Here is a 22,825-nt window from a genome sequence, read left to right as displayed (position 1 = left end):
AAATAACACAAAAAGCCCACGACTTTTCCAGAATATATTTCATTTATTTTACAACTCTGAAATTGATCATCAAAACTGTCACTGATCCTTGTGATCATTACACTCCATCACAATGTATTACATACTAATACATTTTGCTGTCACTCGTAAGGTTCTATAAAAAGAAAGTGTTTTACAAGTGACAGTTTAAAAAATGAAAATGAAAATATCTCTGTAGAAATGAATATAAATAGTTTGGAAATACCAAAATCCACAGATCAATAGACTTGAATACCTTATTTAAAATATTCATAAAGCCACCAAGACAAGTGCACTGACCATATAATCAATAGTAATATCCAGAGATGTAGTTCAACGGTATTTGCTGTAAAATTTTTTCAAGCCAAAAAAAAACCACCTGAAAACAATTATCCATCAAGAGAACGATTACAAAATTGTAACAATGAAAAAAATTAATATATTGACACACTGTAAAACAGAGCTCCATTTAGATTTTTAAAAAAGTAAAACAAATTGTTGTAAAGGTTTATGCATGCAAAAGGTGTGCAAGATTAAACACTAAATTATAAGCAGTAGCTCTGAAGAGAGAAATAGAATTTTGTAGAACTGTACAGAATGACTTTCACCTTTAACTCCTGACATATTTCAGTATTTTAATATTGACTGAAGTTTCTTTCTTCCCATGAGCATGGATTCAGGATTACTTGTACAATTAAACTTTAATATCAGAAGACGTATAATATTATAAAATAATAAATCAAAACTATAATTTTGATACAGTTTTAAAATCTCAGATACTTTTATATGAAATTACCATTTTGTTTAAATTTTGCCTATTTATCCTATATTTCTAAATTATAAAAAATAACAAAAAATTATCAAATAACTCTGGTTATCACTGGTGATTAACTTACTGAGTTATATTTTGCAACCTTTTATTTAAAATAAAAAACCTTATTTTTAAACTAAAAATAAGACAGACATCAAATGTAACAAACAACAACAACAAAAGTTTACCTGGGCTGGGACCGATGGCTCATGCCTGTAATCCCAGCACACCGGGGGGAAGAGGCAGGTGGATCACCTGAGGTCAGCAGTTCGAGACCAGCCTGGTCAACATGGTGAAATCTCATCTCTACTAAAAGCATAAAAACTAGACGGGCATGGTAGTGGGTGCCTGTCATCTGAGCTACTCGGGAGGCTGAGGCAGGAGAATTGCTTGAACCCAGGAGACAGAGGCTGCAGTGAGCTGACATGGTGCCACTTCACTTCAGCCTCGGTGTCAGAGTGAGACTCCGTCTCAAAAAAAAAAAAAAATTTACCTGTAAGTTATCCATACTTTTCGTCTTGAAGAAAATGGCATATAAAACAAAAAACTAATTTCAATAACAATAAAACAAATACTCTCAATGACAGTACTGAGTCAAGGTAGTAAGAGCAGACATTCACGGCCGGGTGTGGTGGCTCATGCCTGTAATCCCAGCACTTTGGGAGGCTGAGGTGGGTGGATCACCTGAGATCAGGAGTTCCAGACCAGCTTGGCCAACATGGTGAAACCCTGTCTCTACTAAAATACAAAAAATTAGCCGGGTGTGGTGGCAGGTGCCTGTAATCCCGGATACTTGGGAGGCTGAGGCAGGAGAATTGCTTGAACCCGGGAGGCAGAGGTTGTAGTGACCCGAGATCACACCACTGCACTGCAGCCTGGGTGACAGAGCAAGACTGTTTTACCAAAAAAAAAAAAAAAAAAGTAGACATTCACAATTTCTCCATTTTCTCCCTCTATAAACCACCATTTTATCTAGAATGAAGATAAATACAAATGTATCATAATACCACCTTTGTAGACAGGGTACACACAACCATTTTTGAAAGACTTTATTCCAAGCCACATTTTTAAAGCTATGCTGTCATCTGGTATGTGTAGTTTTACTCTACCATTTGATTAAACACAATCTAACGCGCAGATTGATCATTTATTTCATTTTTATTTACAACATATTGAGACTACTTAATTTTTTTTGACATTTAAGGTACAGAACACCATTACAACTTTTTGTTTTGGAAAATAAAATATTACTGTATTACAATAAAGGAACAAAGCCATTAGTGAATACAAGTAAATTTTAGTTACAAAGACATACTCAAAATGCTTTTCATCCTCTTCCCTCCACAACTGGATACTATTTCTTTTTAAAACAAAGTGTGATATTTCCAGTGTATAGGAGCCCAATTTAAACAACTGGTGTTTTATTATCATTTCATTCAAGAAGCCTAGCAATCCTTTTTAGGGTAGAGGATAGCCTTCTTAATTTTATAATTTTATCTTAAGTAGATACCAACAACTTAGGCTACAGTACAAATATAATCGTTCATTAGAAAAGTAGGTCTTTCCTTAAAGTGCTGGTGAGAATTATTTTGGACTCTGAAAGTTTTTTGCTGTTTTTGTTTATACCCTCAGGTATAGAGAGAAGAGATGGTATAGTATCATGTGTAGAATTTTTAATTTTCCTATTTACCCAGTACCAGTCTAGCTGGCAGTGCCATAATCCAGACACATATGTGGGTTCCCAAGTGGTATGAAGGAGATTCTTAATTCACTAAACAAATGCAAAAAATAAATAATAAAAGACTGAATAATGCTATAAAATAAGAAAGAGACCAGATGCACATGAACTCAGAATGTTACATGAAACATCAGGCTTGGAACATTAGAAACAGAATGTATCGTAAAGTCATAAAGTCACTTAAAATATACTACTGGCTTGATAGTTTTGTAATTCTTGTTCTTTCAATGACTCTGTTTTTAAAATTTATTTGGCATTAAGGTTTAAGATTTGGGGTTTTTTTTTGATTTATCTTAAAATTAACATAAGACTAATCCTTTAGAAACTTTGAGCTTATGTAACAAATTTTGAAATAGTGCTATGTTTAAAAGAAACAATTTTTTAACCGATTCACAGATATGTATCATTTTGCTATAATGGTCTCTGGAATTCTACCCCTTAATATAAAAAGTAAAGAGCCAAGTGATTCTGTAGTATAATTCACTCAATCTTGAGAAAAACAAAGAATGTTGTTCTAAGTAGGTGGGAAACACAGTCTAACATTTGACGACAAGCTGGATTTGTCACCAACTGGCATTGTCTCTAGTGGTTGTTAGACAAACTAAACTTTCTGTGTTTTAGTTTCTCATCTGTAAAAACAAGAGGGATGAATTAAAAAATTAAAAGATGTCTTCTTTTTTTTTTCTTTGAGATGGAGTTTCGCTCTGTCGCCCAGGCTGGAGTGCAGTGGCACAACCTCGGCTCACTGCAAGCTCCACCTCCCGGGTTCATGCCATTCTCCTGCTCAGCCTCCCGAGTAGCTGGGACTACAGGCGCCCGCCACCAGGCCTGGCTAATTTAACATTTATGGTAAAGGAAGTATTTCCTTTTATTATATACTAATACATATAGCAAAGAATGACACATTGAGTAAGAGGTCACCTAGTCTCTTGATCCTGGGTAGATATTCTCATCCATTTGTACAATAATGAGACTGTAATACAACCTGAGATTATTAGCAGTATTTTTTTTAAAAAGCTCCAAGTCATACTACTACCCAGTGAAGATTCTTAGTGGAGACTGTCTTTTATCTATTATGTTGCTCTGGTCATAACTGATGTTACAGTTATTAAAGTTAATTAACAGTCCCTTCACTTAACTTCTAAAGTTTTTTCTTTCCATTCTAGCCTCAAGAAATTTATCTGATTAGATTTCCCAATAGTAAAGGGATTTTCATATCCCATATTGTAACACTTTCATACCCCTTTCCACAGTAAAAGCGGTAGTAGGTATTAAAAAGTTTAAAATGTAGTTTAGGTAAACATCTCAGCAAAGTGTCGAATGAGTGCTTCCTCAGCGTTTAAAAGAAGAGACTGTGTTCAGCAATAGTCAGGAGAATGAGAGAATTCCAAAGAGGCATTAAGGATGAACACAGTATTGATAAGTTTGGGAAGAACTTTTCTGTAAGAAAATGGAATGAGCAAAAGTTTGAATTATAGCCCTGTACAGAAATGAGTAAGTTAGAGGCTGATAAGAGACTTTGTATAGAAAACAAGGAAAAAAGATAAATGATAATAGCCACTGAGAATAAAGCAATGAACAGAAAAAATTTTAAAAACTCTGCTTTTATGTAGCTTACATTCTAGTAAACAAGTAAAACACGTAAGTTAGATGATGGGAAGCGTGTAGAAAAATAAAGCTGGGAAGAGGGTTGGAGGTTCTTAGTATTATAAAGGTTGACTATAGTACCCTTACTAATAAAGTAGCATTTAAATTCATCTACTCAAGACCTGCACAGAACTATACTGCATCAGGGACAAATTCTGGCACCACTGTTTCCTTACTTAACTACCTATAGCAAGTTAACAAAAATCTTCATCAAATTACAAATTAAAGCTCATAATAGAAAGCAAGCCCATACTACCACTTTTTCTTTCAATCATTAAGCAAAAGGAAAGAATACATACTTTCACCTTAAAATATTTTGACCTTTAGGAAATGTCCCAGTCCTTATAATCGTCAACATTCTAGTCCAAGTTTATGAAAAATAAACCCATCTTCCCCACAACCTAGTAAACTTTCTCAACTCCTAAATCTAGAGCAATTTTGATCCCATTTAGGATCAGAGATAACATTGAAAGAAATAAGTTGTGAATTTTCACTCTAAAGAAGAAATAATACATTAATAACTGATAGAACACATGCTATGATTAAAAAAAAAAATAGAATGACCTCAACTAGAAGTGAGAAAAACACATTTCCCTGCACACTAACAAGTGGGCAACTCCTCCTGAACTCTCAGCAATCAAAAATTCCAGGGATTTAAGGAAATCACATGGCAGAACTCCAAAGTCTCCAAGGTAACCACAGCAAAAGGCATATTTGGGCACATGATTTTAAAACTAAATGACTGTTTTGTTGTTACAGTCAGATATGTTAATTAAAAATACTCTTCATAAATATATCTAGAAGTACCTACACGTGATACATAATTATTTCTAAATAGCTATGTTGTGCCTATATTTAGTTTTAAGGGTAACTGAAAGCCTTGCTAATATATATATATACGTATATATATACACACACATATATATATACGTATATATACACACACATATATATATATACGTATATATATACACGTATATATATACACACACATATATATATACGTATATATATATATACGTGTATATATATATATATATATATATATATACTAACTATATTTTTTTTTTTTTTTTTTTTGAGACGGAGTCTCGCTCTTTCGCCCAGGCTGGAGTGTAGTGGCACGATTTCAGCTCGCTGCAACCTCCACCTCCCGGGTTCAAGCGATTCTCCTGCCTCAGCCTCCCGAGTACCTGGGACTACAGGCGCATGCCACCATACACTCGGCTAATTTTTTGTATTTTTAGTAGAGATGGGGTTTCACCGTGTTAGCCAGGATGGTCTTGATCTCCTGACCTCGTGATCTGCCCACTCCAGCTCCCAAAGTGTTGGGACTACAGGCCAGGCGTGAACCACCTCTCCCGGTCAAAGCCTTGCTAATACATTCTTACACCCTTCAAATGTCTTTATTTTCTAAAGTGTTATAATGTTCAGGTGCTACACAAGAGACTTTAGCTTTCCAAGAATCAGTAACTATGTTGCACTGTCTACTGTTTTCCTCTACTTTTTTTCCTGCATTTTTTTTTTTTTTTTTTTTTTTTTTTTGTTTTAGTAGGGGAGGGTTGTTAACCTTAAAATACTTGTCATTTATCTTTACCACATGTCCAATCCGGCAGAACTGAGATGTATCTAATCAATACTGGAAAATTAGGAATGTTCCAGGTTTCTGATGCTAATAAGCCTATTGGTGTTAAATATAGCACATCTTCACTGAAACCAGACAGTCAAAAAAGCATATTCAAATGTCATATGCATATACATATATGTATATATGTACACACACTCAACAGATCAACCTCAACTGAATAAACTTTAGACTAGATTAGACTGATCACACTGTAACAAAGGTTATAAATATTTTAAGGGAACAAGTTAGAGCAGGCAATGTGATAAACGAAAATAAATTGGTATCTTTATCAAGCTGAGTTTTCCCTGTGCTCCCACCAAGGTCCTTCTGCTTTAAACAGACAACAAATCCTTATTTCAGCCTCCAATCTAGATATTAGAAAGCAAGAAAAGTTATACATGAAGTTAACTCTGTGATCTGAATCTGATAAGATTTAAATTACTTATAAGACAAAATAAAAGCATGAAAATTTGTTTACTTTTATAAACTATGTATTAATAGCAAACACCAAAATAACCCAACCACCACCATAACCACCAAAAGAGGGCGATATATAGCAAAAGGAATCTTTTTTTTTTTTTTTTTTTTTTTGCGGGGGGCGGTGGAGGCAGTGCGGGGATGGAGTTTTGCTTTTGTTGCCCAGGCTGGAGTGCAATGGAGTAATCTCAACTCACTGCAACATCTGCCTCTGCGGTTCAAGTGATTCTTCTGCCTCAGCCACACAAGTAGCTGGGATTACCGATGTGCACCACCACACCTGGCTAATTTTTGTATTTTTAGTAGAGACAGGTTTCACCACGTTGGCCAGGCTGGTCTCAAACTCCTGACCCTAGGCGATCTACCCCGGTCGACCTCCCAAAGTGCTGGGATTACAGGTGTGAGCCACCGGGCCTGGCCCCAGGAATCTTTTCAATATTATTTAAGAAAATAAATTCTCTGATTTATTTATTGGATTTAACTCAGAGAAACTGTTTAAGTTCAATATTTTGTATTTTATAATTGCAGTTTTATAATTACCAGGGTATTTGAATGCCATCCTTGATAAATAAACTTGTTTTTAAAAAATATAGCATACCCAGGCTGGCTGCGGTGGCTCACACCTGTAATCCCAGCACTTTGGGAGGCTGAGTCGGGCGGATCACGAGGTCAGGAGATCAAGACCATCCTGGCTAACACGGTGTAACCCCGTCTCTACTAAAATACAAAATTAGCCAGGCGTGGTGGCGGGCGCCTGTAGTCCCAGCTACTTGGGAGGCTGAGGCAGGAGAATGGCGTGAACCTGGAAGGCGGAGCTTGCAGTGAGCTGAGATCATGCCACTGCACTCCAGCCTGGGTGACAGAGCAAGACTCTGTCTCAAAAAAAAAAAAAAAAAAAAGTAGCATGCCCTATGACAAAGATATTGTTCTTGAAGGAAGTATTTAACAGATGTGTGTTAGAGAAATGCCAGCCAGGCGCAGTGGCTCACACCTGTAAATCCCTCCACTTTGGGGAGGCCGAGGTAGGCAGATTACTTGAGGCCAGGAGTTTGCGATCCACCCGGCCAACACGGTGAAACCCCGTCTCTACTAAAAATACAAAAATTAGCTTGGTGTGGTGGTATGCACCTGTAATCCCAGCTACTCAGGAGGCTGAAGCACAAGAATGCTTGAACCTGGGAAGTGGGGGTTGCAGTGAGTCGAGATTGCACCACTGCACTCCTTCCTGGGTGACACAGTGAATGAGACTCCATCCCCCACCACCCAAATAAAACGTCATCTGATAAATAGAAACATACTGCATGGTTTGACAGCCATCTCAGAATATGTGACTAAATCTATAGCACCTTTCAACAAGCAGGGTGTATGTAGTGCTTTCTTAAAAGTTTTTTTTGTTTGTTTTAAATTAAGTATTTACGAAGTTTACTTGCCTTGTTTTCCTTCAGGTAAGACTATACTCAAGAATTTGAAACAAGTCTTCATGTATGTGGCCACCAACAGTGTTGCTTAGCAAGGCAGCAGCCATGACCATGCATTATTTTAGATAACATTTTTATCTCATATCTTTCCATTCCCCTTTCATTCCAAACACCCACTTAATGGGTGTTTCAGAGCTTTTTACACTTTGAACATTTTCGAAGAACTGATTTCACAGAAACCTCTATACATGAAGCATTACTAAATGGCCATTTGGAGCTCATTTTCTTAAGAAAAAAGAGATTATATACTTCCTACATATAGTTACTTTGACAAAAGCAATTTTTATGTTGACAAAGAATGAAGCTGTCTTCAAATGTTAGTTCTGCTTTGTAAACTAGCTCAATGCTGAAACTGTTAAGGACCCAAAAGTTATTACGCCCCAAAGTTAAATACGTATAGCCTACTTACATTTACTTACGAAAACCAAAGTGATTATGTCAAAATCACTACATCCAAATGGGAGATGAATGTCCAAGTGTTTTTAAAATAAGTTTATGAAGTAACATTTGTTATTTTGAATTGAATTTTGAAATGTTATTCTTGGTGAATTATTTACAAATTGGACATGCAGGAGTGAAAATTCAGTTTTCTTGAGGTGAGACAGACATGTTATGGGAGGAATCATAATGCAGGAATTCTGGTGTTAGCTAACTTCACAGATGGAGAACAAAAGATATTAAGAGATTTGTAAGGAATGTTCAAGACTTCAGGGTTATACCAGATAGCCTCCAATATTTTAAAAAGCAAGGAGTTCTCTATAATATTTGCCAATGGAACTATGCGAACTATTATGCAATATGCTAATTACTTTGATTACATTTTGCTTACTAGTCAAACAGCAAAGGAAAAAGCCCAAGAACTCAAAGGTACCAAGGACACACTGGACTACATTTAAAAACCAACCATGGTTAATCTATAAAACTGACAAATGGCATGCAGACAACAGTACATACTTTACGTACAGGCTTTGATTTGTTTTTGTTTTTGTTTTTTTTTTGAGACAGGGTCTCACTCTGTCTCCCAAGCTGGAATGCAGTGGCATGATCTCAGCTCACTGCAACCTCCGCTTCCCAGGTTCAAGTGATTCTCTTGCCTCGGTCTCCCAAATAGCTGGGATTACAGGCACCCACCACCACATCCAGCTAACTTTTTTTATTTTTAGTAGAGATGGGGTTTCACAATGTTGGCCAGCCTGGTCTCAAACTCCTGACCTCAGGTGATCTGCTCACCTCAGCTTCTCAAAGTGCTGGGATTACAGGCATGAGCCACTGCACCCAGCCTACTGTTGTTTATTTTTTAATCTTAGGGTTCACTCTTGTTGTACATTCTACGGACAAATGCGTAATGACATGTATCCACCATTACAGTATCATACAGCATATTTTGTTTTATGTACAGTATTGATAAAAGACTTGCTTCAAGTTCAGGCATCTTCATCTTTAATCTTGAAAGAATCAACATCAAGTCCAACCATCTATGTAGATATACTGTTTTTCACCAGCCTGGTGGTGATTTCTGGTAAGGTCATTTGGATGACCACAATCTCATGCTATCTCAGAGGCTGGAAGTACTATCATAGTAAAGTATCAGAGTTAATAAAAACTCAAAGTAGAAAACCTTCCTTTTAAGCTTTGGACAATGAATCTAATTTCCTCAGTTAAAAAAAAATATGTTTGGCCAGGCATAGTGGCTCACACCTGTAATCCCAACACTTTGAGAGGCTGAGGTGGGCAGATCACCTGAGGCTGGGAGTTCCAGACCAGCCTGGCCAACATGGAGAAAGCCTGTCTTTACTAAAAAAATACAAAATTAGCCAGGCGTGGTAGAGCATGCCTGTAATCCCAGCTACTCAGGAGGCTGAGGCAGGAGAATCGCTTTAACTCAGGAGGTGGAGGTTGTGGTGAGCCCCGAGATCGTGCCATTGCACTCTGGCCTGGGTAGAAAGAGCGAAACTCTGTCTCCAAAAAAAAAAAAAAAAAAAAAAAAGATTCACTGTCCTTTAATCTGTACAACTCTAAAGAAGAATTGTTTCCTAAACTTTTACCTTTTCAAATTTATGACCCTTTAATAGGGAATCACTCATTATACAAATACTCTGTGCCTACTATATAGTAACGCCTACAGAGCTTTCAGCAGAACTGAAAATTACTACACAGTAATAGTCCCATACTATGGGACTATAGCATAATACATATAAGAACCTTTCTCTGGAATTAGGCCAGGTTGAGTGGCTCACGTCTGTAATCCCAGCAATTTGGGAGGCCAAGGCGGGTGGATCACTTGAGGTCAGAAGTTCGTGACTAGCCTGGCCAACATAGTGAAACCTCATCTCTACTAAAATACAAAAATTAGCCAGGCATGCTAGCACATGCCTGGAGTCCCAGCTACTCAGGAGGCTGAGGCAGGAGAATCGCTTGAACCCAGGAGACAGAGGTTGTAGTAAGCCAAGATCATGCCACTGCACTCCAGCCTGGGCAACAGAGTGACTCTGTCTCATTAAAAAAAAAAAAAAAAAAAAGAAAGAAAGAACAAACCTTTCTCTGAAATGCTTCTACATTCATTGTTGGTGGTGTTAGTTCAACCATTGTGGAAGAGTATGGCAATACCTCAAAAACCTAGAGGCAGAAATACCATTCAACCCAGCAATCCCCTTACTGGATATATACCCAAAGGAATATAAATCATTCTATTATACATGCACACATATGTTAACTGCAGCACTATTCACGATAGCAAAGATATGCAATCAACCTAAATGCCCATCAATGATAGACTGGAGATAGAAAATGTGGTACATATACACCATGGAATACTATGCAGCCATAAAGAACGAGATCATGTCCTTTGCACGAACATAGATGGAGCTGGAGGCCTTTATCCTTAGCAAACTAATACAGGAACAGAAAACCAAATACCGCATGTTCTCATTTATAAGTGGGAGTTACATGATGAGAACACATGGACACATCGGTGCGGGGGTGGACAACACATACTGGGGCCTGTCAGAGGGTTGGGGGTGGGAGGAGGAAGAGCATCAGGAAGAACAGCTGGCAGATGCTGGGCTTAATACCTGGGTGATGGGATGATGTGTGCAGCAAACCACCATGGCACACGATTACCTATGGAACAAACCTGCACATGTACCTCTGAACTTACAAGTTGGAAATAAAAAAGAACCTTTCTCTCAAGAGCTTACAAAAACTAATGAGAGATAAAATATGTACTATATATGAAAGAGCTTGACATGTATAAATTATTATAACTAGTTTAACTGTAAATTCCTTCCAAACAAGTACTTAACACCAGTAATTTAAAACCATAAACTTCTATTTGGAAATGGTAGGAATACAATGAATTGTGGAAAAAAAGAAAGAATAGCTGCCTATTTGTGGTAATCTGATGCAGATCTGATTAAGGACATAATGAAATCAATGTATTTTTTCATGATCTTGGCTAGAATATTTACCCTGAGTTATTTACAAGTTTAAACTAGTATTACTTAGAAACAAAAATTTTGGCTGGGCGCGGTGGCTCATGCCTGTAATCCCCAGCACTCTGGGAGGCCGAGGTGGGCGGATCACAAGGTCAAGAAATCGATACCATCCCGGCCAACATGGTGTAACCCCGTCTATATTAAAAATACAAAAAAATTAACTGGGCGTGGTGGTGCGCACCTGTAGTCCCAGCTACTCGGGAGGCTGAGGCAGGAGAATCACTTGAACCCAGGAGGTAGAGGCTGCAGTGAGCCAAGATAGCGCCACTGCACTCCCACCTGGCGACAGACTCCATCAAAAACCAAACCAAACCAAAACAAAACCCATTAATAAAACCCTGAAAAATTCACAAAGAGATAATGCAGTACTACAAGAGTGATGAAGACTACGCCTTACTGTGAGTTTCTACACAGTAAATACATCACTTAAATTCTCCAGGACTCAGTAAATACATGACTTAAATTCTCCAGGACTACTCACTCCCCCTTCATAGGTAAATGTTTGTAACTGTGAATTTCCCAAATATGGTAGAGTGTATGAGTTATACACTACAATCACATAGTCATTATAATAAATTCTCTCATAATAAATAATAAATTCTTGATTCATAGTTACAATTGGGCCTCCGTATCCAAAGATTCAGCATCTGTGGATTCAACCAACTGCAGACTGAAGATATCTGGGGGAAAAAAAATCCCCAAAGTCCCAAAAGTAAAGCTTGAATCTGCTGCATGCTGAGTCCTATGTTGAACCCATGAGAGTCAAGTGATGGGCAGGCACTGTATAAAGTATTATAAGTAACCTAGAGATGATTTAAAGTATATGGGAGGACATTGTCGGTTATATGCAAATAGTATGCCACTTTATATAAGGGACTCAAGCATCTGTGGATTTGGTGCCTAAGGTGGTCCTGGAACCAATTCCCATTGATACCAAGGGACAACTGTGCTTTAAATTAAAATGTTTCACTCAAAATTATTTCTCGATTTTCATCTTTGCTGCTTTCATCTGTCACTACAAACTGAAGGATACGGACACAGAATAAAGGGAAGGCCTGAGGTAGCTGGATTGTAACTTCAAATACACATTAGTAGCTTTAGTTATTTTTCATTAAATAATGGTATCTTGTTTGCCTGGGGTTTCACAGAGATCACAGAGATATTTTTTAAATGTTTATAATAATTAAACAAGAATTTATGATGTACAAAATATAACACCAAAACACAAACAATAAAAGAAAAATTAGATGAACTGGAAATCATAAAAATTAAAACCTTTGGTGCTTCAAGAGACACCACCAAGAAAGTAAGGACAACCCACAGGAGAAAATTTTTGTAAATCATATATCTGACAAGAGACTTGTATCCAGAATAATAAACAACTATTACAACAAAAAGCCAACCCAATTTTAAAATGTGCAAAAGATCTGAACAGAAATTTTCCCAAAGAAGATATACAAATGGCCAAATCAGCACATGAAAAGAAGCCTCATATCATTAGTCATGAGGGAAATACAAATCAAAACCAAACTGAGCTACCTCTTTGCACTCAGCAGAATGGCTATAATTAAAAAAACAAAACAAAAACAAAAACCCAAAACCCCAAAAAACAGATAATAACAAGTGTTAATGAGGATGGGGGAAAATTCAAACCCTCATACACTGCTGGTGGTGCAGTAGATTGGAAAACAGTCTGGCAGTTCCTTAAATGGTTAAACACAGTTACCATAAAATTCCATTCCTGAATATATACTCAGAGAAATGAAAGCAAGTCAACATAAATGAATGTTTATGGCAGCATTACTCATAATAGTCAAAAAGTCAGAATGTCCATGAACTCACAAATAAAATGTTGTATATCCATAAACTGGACTATTATTTGGCAATAAAAATGAATACTGATACATACAACATGAATAAACCTTGAAAATATTATGCTAAACAAAGGCAGAACATCACAATGGACAGTATGCTATATGATTCCACTTATACACAATGTCCAGAATAGGCAAACCTATAGAGACAGAAAGGAGATTAGTGGTTGCCTAGGGCTGCAGGTATGGGGAGATTAAGAGGTGATGGCTAAGAGACGTGTAGGTTTCTTTTAGGGGTAATGAAAATGTCCTAAACTGATTGTGGTAATAGATGCACAACTTTGTGAATATACTGAAAAACACTGAATTGTACACACCAAATGGGTGTATTGTATAGTATGTGAATTATATTTCAATAAAGCTATTTAAAAAAGTATCTATGGGCCGGGCGCGGTGGCTCAAGCCTGTAATCCCAGCACTTTGGGAGGCCGAGACGGGCGGATCACAAGGTCAGGAGATCGAGACCATCCTGGCTAACCCGGTGAAACCCCGTCTCTACTAAAATACAAAAAACTAGCTGGGCGAGGTGGCGGGCGCCTGTAGTCCCAGCTACTCGGGAGGCTGAGGCAGGAGAATGGCGTGAACCCGGGAGGCGGAGCTTGCAGTGAGCTGAGATCCAGCCACCGCACTCCAGCCTGGGCGACAGAGCGAGACTCCGTTTCTCAAAAAAAAAAAAAAAAAAAAAAAGTATCTATGATGTCCAATTTTTAACAGTAATACATACACAGTCATGTGTCACTTGATGGTAGTATGTTCTGAGAAATGCATCATTAGTTAATTTTGTTGCAAAAACAAAACCTAGATGGTATAGTCTGCTATGTACCAAGGCTACATGGTATAGGCTACAAACCCATACAGCATATTATTGCAATGAATACTGTGGGGAAATGTAACACAATGGTATTTGGTATTGAAACATATCCAAACACAGAAAAGGTACAGTAAAAATAAAAGATACAAAATATAAAAGATAAAAAATGGTACACCTGTACAGGGTGCCTATCACAAATGGAGCCTGCAGGACTAGAAGTTGGTCTGGGTGAATCAGTGTGAGAATGTGAAGGCCTACAACATTACTGTATACTATTGTAGACTTCATAGGCACTGTATACTTAGGCTATACTATTCTTTTTTTTTTTCTGAGACGGAGTCTTGCTCTTGTCACCCAGGCTGGAGTGCAGTGGCGCAATCTCGGCTCACTGCAACCTCTGCCTCTGGGTTTAAGCTATTCTCCCGTCCCAGCCTACTGAGTAGATGGGATTACAGGAGGCTGCCACCACACTTGGCTAATTTTTGTACTTTTAGTAGGAACAGGGTTTCGCCATGTTGGCCAGGCTGGTCTCGAACTCCTAACCTCAGGTGATCCACCTGCCTTGGCCTCCCAAAGTACTGGGATTACAGGCGTGAGCCACTGTGCCCATCCACGCTACGGTAAATTTATATAAACAAAATTTTCTTTCATCAGTAATACATTAACCTTAGCTTCCTGTACCTTCATATGCTTTTAATTTTGTTAACTTTTGACTTTTTTGTAATAACGTATAGCTTAAAACACAGATACACTGTACAGCTGTATAAAAGTATTTTTTCTCTACAGCGTTTTTAAGTAAAAGCAAGTTTATTAATAAAGTAAAGCAATAAAAGAATCTAATGTTTTTTCCTACTTTTTTTTTAACTTTTTTGTTCAACTTTGTTTTATTTTTTTGACACAGGGTCTCACTGTGTCACCCAGGCTGGAGTGCAGTGGCACAGTGTCAGCTCACTGCAACCTCTGCCTCCTGGATTCTCCTGCCTTAGCCTCGAGAGTAGCAGGGATTACAGGCATGCGCCACCAAGCCCAGCTAATTAATTTTTGTATTCTCTGTAGAGACGGGGTTTCGCCATGTTGCCCAGGTTGGTTGAAACTCCTGGGCTCAAGCAACCCACCTGCCTCAGTCTCCCAAAGTGCTAGGATTACAGGCGTGAGCCACCATCCCCGGTCACTTTTTAAAATTTTTTGTTAAAAGGACATTCACACACACATTAGCCTAGGCCTACACAGGGTCAAGATCGTCAATATCACAGCCTTCCACCTCCACATCCTGTCCCACTGGAATGTCTTCAAGGGGCAATCACATGCATGGAGCTGTCATCTCCGATGGCAACAAAGCCTTCTTCTGGAATACCTATAGAAGTTCTTAATAGGTTTGCTTACATTAGCACGGGACCACTGTTTTATATGCAATCTGTCATTCACCAAAACGTTCTTACACAGTGCATGACCGTATATCTCTATCTACACTAACAAGAAGGACTGGGAGTCAGGAAATCTACATTTCAGCCCAATTCATCATTTTATTCCTCTGTTTATACCTTATCTTCTCTTATGTGAAACTCAAAGCTCCCTGCCTCATACTCAGCATTCCTCATAATGTAGATCTATAATCTAATACTTTCTTCACCAATTTATGAGTATGTCCAAGTTCATTGTATGTCCATATCTTCATTTTGTTGTCCTTTCCACTACCTAGAATACACTCCATTCTATCTGTACTTATCTAAGTTCTTTAGTATTCAACGTAAATTCTACTTTTCCCACAAAACTTTTCCTCACTAAGCCCCTTCTCTTCTGAACTCCATAGCTCTTCAAGACAGTAAAAATTACGTCATGTATTCTGGCACATATAAATCATTCTTTTTTTTTTTTTTTTTTTTTGAGACAGTCTCGCTCTGTCACCCAGGCTGGAGTGCAGTGGCCGGATCTCGGCTCACTGCAAGCTCCGCCTCCCGGGTTCACGCCATTCTCTTGCCTCAGCCTCCCGAGGAGCTGGGACTACAGGCACCCGCCACCTCGCCCGGCTAGTTTTTTGTTTTTTTTGTTTTTTTTTTTAGTAGAGACGGGGTTTACCGTGTTAGCCAGGATGGTCTCGATCTCCTGACCTCATGATCCACCCATCTCGGCCTCCCAAAGTGCTAGGATTACAGGCGTGAGCCACCACGCCCGGCCAAATCATTCTATCTTATACTATTTCATCATCCCCACTATACCATAAGATTCTTGAGGGTAGGAGCCGTATAGTCAGGCTTTATTGCTTATATCAACTAGAACAATCTTCATTTAATACCTAGGTATTTTTATAAATACCTAACTGACTAAATTTTCTTGCGATTATTTCACCAACTAATAAAGTCAATGGTCAATAAATCTTCACTGAATAAATGATTGATAAATGGCAATACATAAAGTCAAGGTGCTACTACTGATCACAGTAAACGATAGAGCTACTACTGATACTTATTATAAGAAAATGACTCCCTTTCAAGAATACAAATAGGGCTGGATGCGGTGGCTCACTCCTGTAATCCCAGCACTTTGGGAGGCTGAGGTGGGCAGATCACTTGAGGTCAGGAGTTCGAGACGAGCTTGGCCAACATGGTGAAATCCCATCTCTACTAAAATACAACACACACACACACACACTAGCTGGGTATGGTGGCATGTGCTTGTAATTCCAGCTACTTGGGAGGCTGGGGTGGCAGAATCGCTGGAACCCGGGAGTCGGAGGTTGTAGTGAGCCGAGATCACACCACTGCATTCCAGACTGGGAGACAGAGCAAGACTCCTCTCAAAAAAAAAAAGTACGAATAATATATAATTTTCACTTCAGTGGTGAAAAACAAGGTATTTCTGCGTCCCCTACTGCCAACTACTTACTTATACCAACAGGGATAACACCCCTCAAAAATAATGGTTAACCTTGGGTGAATTACAAACATTTTTAGTTACTTCTACACTGTCATACAATTACAACCAAAAACTTACAAGCAGATAACCAGATCCTTAGAAATTCACTTACAATTGATGAAAGAAATGTCTTCGTTTCAGAGAAGATTCACTAATCTTTGGGGAAAGACACATTCTATCATCACTGGTATATGTCAACTTTCAGATCCATTCTACTCCTAAACTATTTTATTAATAACTTCCCATTTAACTCTTTAATCAAATGTCACTTCTCTTCTTTCAGAAAAAACTCACCATCAATTCCTCAGACCTCATTCTCTCAAAACCTTGCCCCTTTTAAGATTATTTTTTAGAGATCCTAGAATCATTCGAGAGGGAGAAAACTGAAAGGGTGTTTTTCATTTTTGTTCACGCAGCTAGTCTCACGGTAAACTCCTTTATCACCTTATTTCAACCCTAAGAAAAGGCAACTTAGGCACTTAGTTCATCAAGGAGTACTATTGTTTATTTTCTTTTTTAGAAGTTGAGATTGTGCATCTAGCTTCAAGAATTTTTTAATACATAGTAATTTTTCATCATTGGAGATGTATAATGCATGTATTTAATTATAGGTAATTTTTTTGTTGTTGTTTTTTTGAGACAGAATCTCGCTCTGTTGCCCAGGCTGGAGTGCAGTGGCACGATCTTGGCTCATTGCAAGCTCCACCTCCTGGGTTCGCGCCATTCTCCTGCCTCAGCCTCCTGAGTAGCTGGGACTACAGGCGCCCACCACCCGGCCCAGCTAATTTTTTGTATGTTTAGTAGAGACGGGGTTTCACCGTGTTAGCCAGGATGGTCTCGATCTCCTAACCTTGTGATCCGCCCACCTCAAACCTCCTAAAGTGCTGGGATTACAGGCTTCTAGATAATTATTCATCACTGGAGAAACTGCCTTCTTATCTGTTGGAATAAATGCCAGAATACGTTTTTCTAAGCGACCCTCTTTCTGGTAGCCTAGAAGACAAATAAGCAAACATCTGGGCAAAATATAATACGGGGTAAGCATTCCTAGTAAAATATCCAAAATCTGACACTTTTTAAGCACTGACATGATGCCATGCAAAATTCCACACCTGACCTCATGTAACAGGTCACAGTCAAAAGTGTTTCATGCACAAAATTATTAAAAATTTTGTATAAAATTACCTTCAGCCTATGTGTATAATGTGTATATGAAACAAATTTCATGTTTAGACTTGGGTTCCATCCCCAAGATAGCTCATTATGTATATGCAAATATTCTAAAATCTGAAAAAAACCCAAAATTGGAAATACTTCTGGTCCCAAGAATTTCAGATAAAAGATTTTCAACCTGTAAAATCTATTTTCATAGGGCTTTGTCTGGCAGAGCTTAAAAGGAGAGAGACGGCAAAACAAAAAACAACAACAAAAAACCTAGTAGATAAGAGTACGTATATATTGAGTGGAGTCAGACATTCTGAATGTGAAGAAAAACTAATGTCTATTCTTATTTAAGTTTTGTCTCAAAAACCTACATTTACCGATGTGATAAAACCACACCTTCTACTTACAACTTCAGCAAGCTGACCAGTATCTGGCTCTTCTATAATGACTGAACTAGCATATTGGCAAAGAAAAAAAACCAGGTTCACATGATCAGTTTGTTGCTTTAATGATCTTTGCCTCCACCCCAAGAGTCAATCCACTGATGATTCCACTACACTGTGGGAAATCATTTAACTCTGGTAGTCTACAGACAGATATGTTCCAGATAAAAAATGTTCTGCCTTTACACATTTCAATGATCTACCCCACCCCCATCCCCAAATATGTAAAGAAAAGCACTCTTGTAGGCCGGGTGTGGTGGCTCATGCCTGTAATCCCAGCACTTTGGGAGGCAGAGGCAGGTGGATCACGAGGTCAAGGAGATCGAGACCATCCTGGCCAACATGGTGAAACCCTGTGTCTGCTAAAACACAAAAAATTAGCCCGGCATGGTGGCGGGCGCCTGTAATCCCAGCTACTTGGGAGGCTGAGGCAGGGGAATCGCTTTAACTCGGGAGGCAGAGGTTGCAATGAGCTGAGATTGTACCACTGCACTCCAGCCTGGCAACAGAGGAAGACTCCGTCTCAACAACAACAAAAAGCACTTTGCAAACATTTTAATCATTTAGCAGGTACAAATAGCACATAGTAATATTTTACTTATGAGACAGCATCTTACTCTGTCACCCAGAGTGGAGTTCAGTGGCATGATACTGGCTCACTGCAACCTCTGCTTCCACGGCTCCAGCAATTCTCCTGCCTCAGCCTCCCAAGCAGCTGGGATTACAGGCATATACAACTATGTCCAGGTAATTTTTGTATTTTTAGTAGAGATGGGGTTTCACCATCTTGGCCAGGCTGGTGTCAAACTCCTGACCTCAAGAGATCCACCTGCCTCAACCTCCCAAAGTGCCGGGATTATAGACGTGAGCCACTGCGCCTGGCCAAATAGCACATAGTAGTATTTTAAATCAAATATTAGTAAAACCTCAAAACAGTATTCTTACATTAAAAACTTTGGCATATATGATCAATGCATAAACACCACCTTGGGAATACAAAAAAACGAAATATACCATGACAGTTTTTTTTTTTAAAGACGGAGTTTCACTTTTGTCCCCCAGCCTGGGGTGCAGTGGTGCAATCTCAGCTCACTGCAACCTCTGCGTTCCAGGTTCAAGTGATTCTCCTGCCTCAGCCTCCTGAGTAGCTGGGATTGCAGGTACCTGCCCCCATGTCCGACTACTTTTTGTATTTTTAGTAGAGACAGGGTTTGACCATGTTGGCCAGGCTGGTCTTGAACTCCTGACCTCAGGTGATCCATTTGCCTCAGCCTCCCAAAGTGCTGGGATTACAGGCGTGAGCCACCATGCCTGGCCCATGACAGCTTTACTTAATGACGCTTTTTGCAAAGAGATTTGTGTTCTTGCTGCTAATTATTAATCACTTTTTGAGTTTAATCAACTTTAAAAAGTCATAGTGTATACATTTTAAAGATAAATACAAACAGCACGTATATTTAAAATGTACTACAGCATTCAGACACGGTGGCTCACACTTGTAATTCCAACTCTTTGGGAGGCTGAGGCAGGCAGATCGCTTGAGCTTATGAGTTCGAGACCAGCCTGGGCAATAGGGCAAAACCCTGTCTGTACAAAAAACACAAAAAAATTAGCCGGGCCTGGTGGTGTGCGCCTGTTGTCCCACCCACTCAGGAAGCTGAGGTGGGAGGACAGCTTGAGCCAGGAAACAGAGGTTGCAGTGAGCCAAGTGTGCACCACTGCACTCCAGCCTGGGTGATAGAGCCAAACTTTGCTTCAAAAAAAAAAAAAGTACTATAGCTTAACACTGTTTCAAAAAGCTAGAGAGAGAAAAAAAAAGGTAGTAAAACTTATTTTGTGCTTTGGCTGAAATACGTATTACTTGGTCCAACTGGTTGACCAAAGGTTTACACAGGGGGAAAAAAAACCATTTATGCAGTAGAGTTTATCATCTCAGCAATCATATAGGTGAATCTCACTATTTTAAAATTTAGGTACAAAATATAAAACTCATAATTACATTAAGAAATACTAGAAAATCATCAAGGTAAGTTAACAAGTATGTAAAAAATAAATGAATGCAGGGAGAAATCTAATATAGTAATCAGCCTTACTGGGTAATAATATCCCATGAGCTGTCTGTTAAAAAAAACCCAAAAAACACTGGACTACATGAAATGTTCTTTCTCATTAAGATAGAAAGCTACAAAACCTTTTGTTCAAAATAATAATTGAAAGAAGTAGTCTGTTTAGAACTGTAATTCACCTCGTGAGTTAACTCTTAACCTGGCTTGCTTGCCTCCTCATGTACATTTTGATCATTTTACTAAAACTTTTAAAAACTGGAGCTAAACAGGAAATGAGGACCTTTAAATAACAATTTCCTGTCACAAACTATTTTTCATTCAAATAAAAGTTTTCATTTAAAGAAATAAAGACAAGATGGCAGTTTCCCTTAGTTTAAAAGGTCATATAAGACCTAAAAATAAAACCAGCTCACTAACTGGTTAATAAAGTCTACTTACATAATAAAATGCCTCAAATTGTATGTTAAAAAATGAAGAAGCTCTTTATGTGCTGATACAAAATTGCTAAGTTTAAGGCATGTTGAGTGGTGGGAGGAAAGCATGATATAGGAGAGTGTATACAAAGTATGCTACCATTTGTACAAAAAGGGGGAGACAGGACATACATATTTGCTTGTGTTTGCATAAAACACCTCTTAAAGGACAAATAAAAAATTGCTAACACTTAGGTAATAGGGCAAGAGAATGTAGGGCATTTTGCTGTATTATATATGTTTTGAATTACAGATCATCTGAATGATTTACTTATTCAAAAAACCAAATTGGAAATATAAAAAATATACTCCTCACTTCACCAAAGGTGATCCCTTTTTCCTTTGACTACTTTCTTTTGACAGATAATTTGTCTTAGTCACTGTGTCCCCAACAGTATCCTGTCAGATAAGACAATGTAATTCATCTCTGGATTTGTTGTAGCTTCTGATCCACTGTATTACATATAGTAATAATAAATAATTTAAAAAGTAACAGGCCGGCTGGGCGTGGTGGCTCACACCTATAATCCTAGGCATTCAAGACCAGCCTGACCAACATGGTGAAACCCTGTCTCTAATAAAAATACAAAAATTAGCTGGGCATGGTGGTGCATGCCTGTAGTTCCAGCTACTAGGGAGGCTGAGAAAGAAGAATCACTTGAATCCAGGAAGCAGAGGTTGCCATGAGCTGAGATTGTGTCACTGCACACCAGCCTGGGCAACAGAGCGAGACACTGTCTCAAAAAAAAATTAAAAGAAAAAAACCTTGTCAACACTTGAGCACTTGACACTTGTACAACGCCTGGAACTTAGTATGTATTACTTTATAGTTAACCCCCACAATTCTGAGGTAGTTGTTCTACATTGATCAGAAAGGAAAGTGAGGTATCCAGAAGTTAAGATAACTTGCCTAAGGGCCCACAGGTAGGAAGTTAAAACAAAGCTTAAGGGATTAGCTATCATTAGTTGTAGCCCTAAGGTACTTTATGTTTATCTCACAATCTTATGAAATAAGTAGTAGTATTCTAATTTTACATATAAGGAAACTGAGGCTGAGAAAGATTAAGAAACTTCCTTTAGGACACAAAATTCCTTTAGAGTAGGTATAGGAGAGTAGTGGCAATGCTTGCGTTCAGACGTAGGCCTGTGATTTCAAACCTCATGCTCTTTCAACTACATTCTCTGTCACAGTGAGTGCTAAATAAATATCTGAATTACCATAAACTGTTGTCTCAAGTGATATTGCAGTAGAGATGAGTTCACACATGGGTAAGAAAAAGAAAATTTCTGCGTTTTTCTATCTTGACATCTTACTACACTCTTAAATTTAGATTTGAGCTCTATTCAATAAAGAAGCCATCAAAGTTACACCATATATCAAGATATTTGCAAAACTATGTCACGAGCTGGCTGTAAACAAGTTTATGTAACATATCTGATAAGCTATTTATGGAATAAATGAAATTATAAATTTAGGTAATATACTGTAAGCATTAGGTTAAAAATAAATAATTTTCCCTACCGTTATAAAAAGGAGAAAGAATTTAAAAACAGGTGAAGACGACACATACTTGGTTTTACTATAACCCCATAACCTTACTGTACCCAAACAACAAAACCAAATGTCCTAGAATGAGAGAGAAATAAAGATACTTCTCTATGAAGAAACCAAAACTTCTAATAATGAGACCTAATCAGGCATATGAGTTTCAGACAGTAGAAAAAGAAAGGTGCCATTTTTATGGATCAGGTTTCTAAGTTTCTTCAGGCTCTTTATGGGGGGGGGGGGGG

At 38.2% G+C, this 22,825-nt stretch overlaps 1 protein-coding gene across 8 annotated transcripts in view; it reads right to left on the bottom strand.

Moving 5' to 3' along the window:
- Nucleotides 1-22,825, bottom strand: part of CREB1 (cAMP responsive element binding protein 1) — an 81,184-nt gene that overhangs the window by 53,919 nt on the left and 4,440 nt on the right. The window contains exon 1 of one of the 8 annotated variants that reach the window (XM_017889370.1): nucleotides 4,779-4,853. The exons of the other annotated variants lie outside the window; for them this stretch is intronic. The gene's annotated coding sequence lies outside the window, so the exon portion shown is untranslated. Of the gene's footprint in view, nucleotides 1-4,778; nucleotides 4,854-22,825 lie in introns of those variants that run through there. 8 annotated transcript variants of the gene reach the window in all.

This window comes from Rhinopithecus bieti, unplaced genomic scaffold (assembly GCF_001698545.2).
Source record: "Rhinopithecus bieti isolate Rb0 unplaced genomic scaffold, ASM169854v2 scaffold_17939, whole genome shotgun sequence".
Classification (NCBI taxonomy): domain Eukaryota; kingdom Metazoa; phylum Chordata; class Mammalia; order Primates; family Cercopithecidae; genus Rhinopithecus; species Rhinopithecus bieti.
The sequence above is the reverse complement of the archived record's forward strand: the minus strand, read 5'-3'. Positions and strand labels throughout refer to the sequence as shown.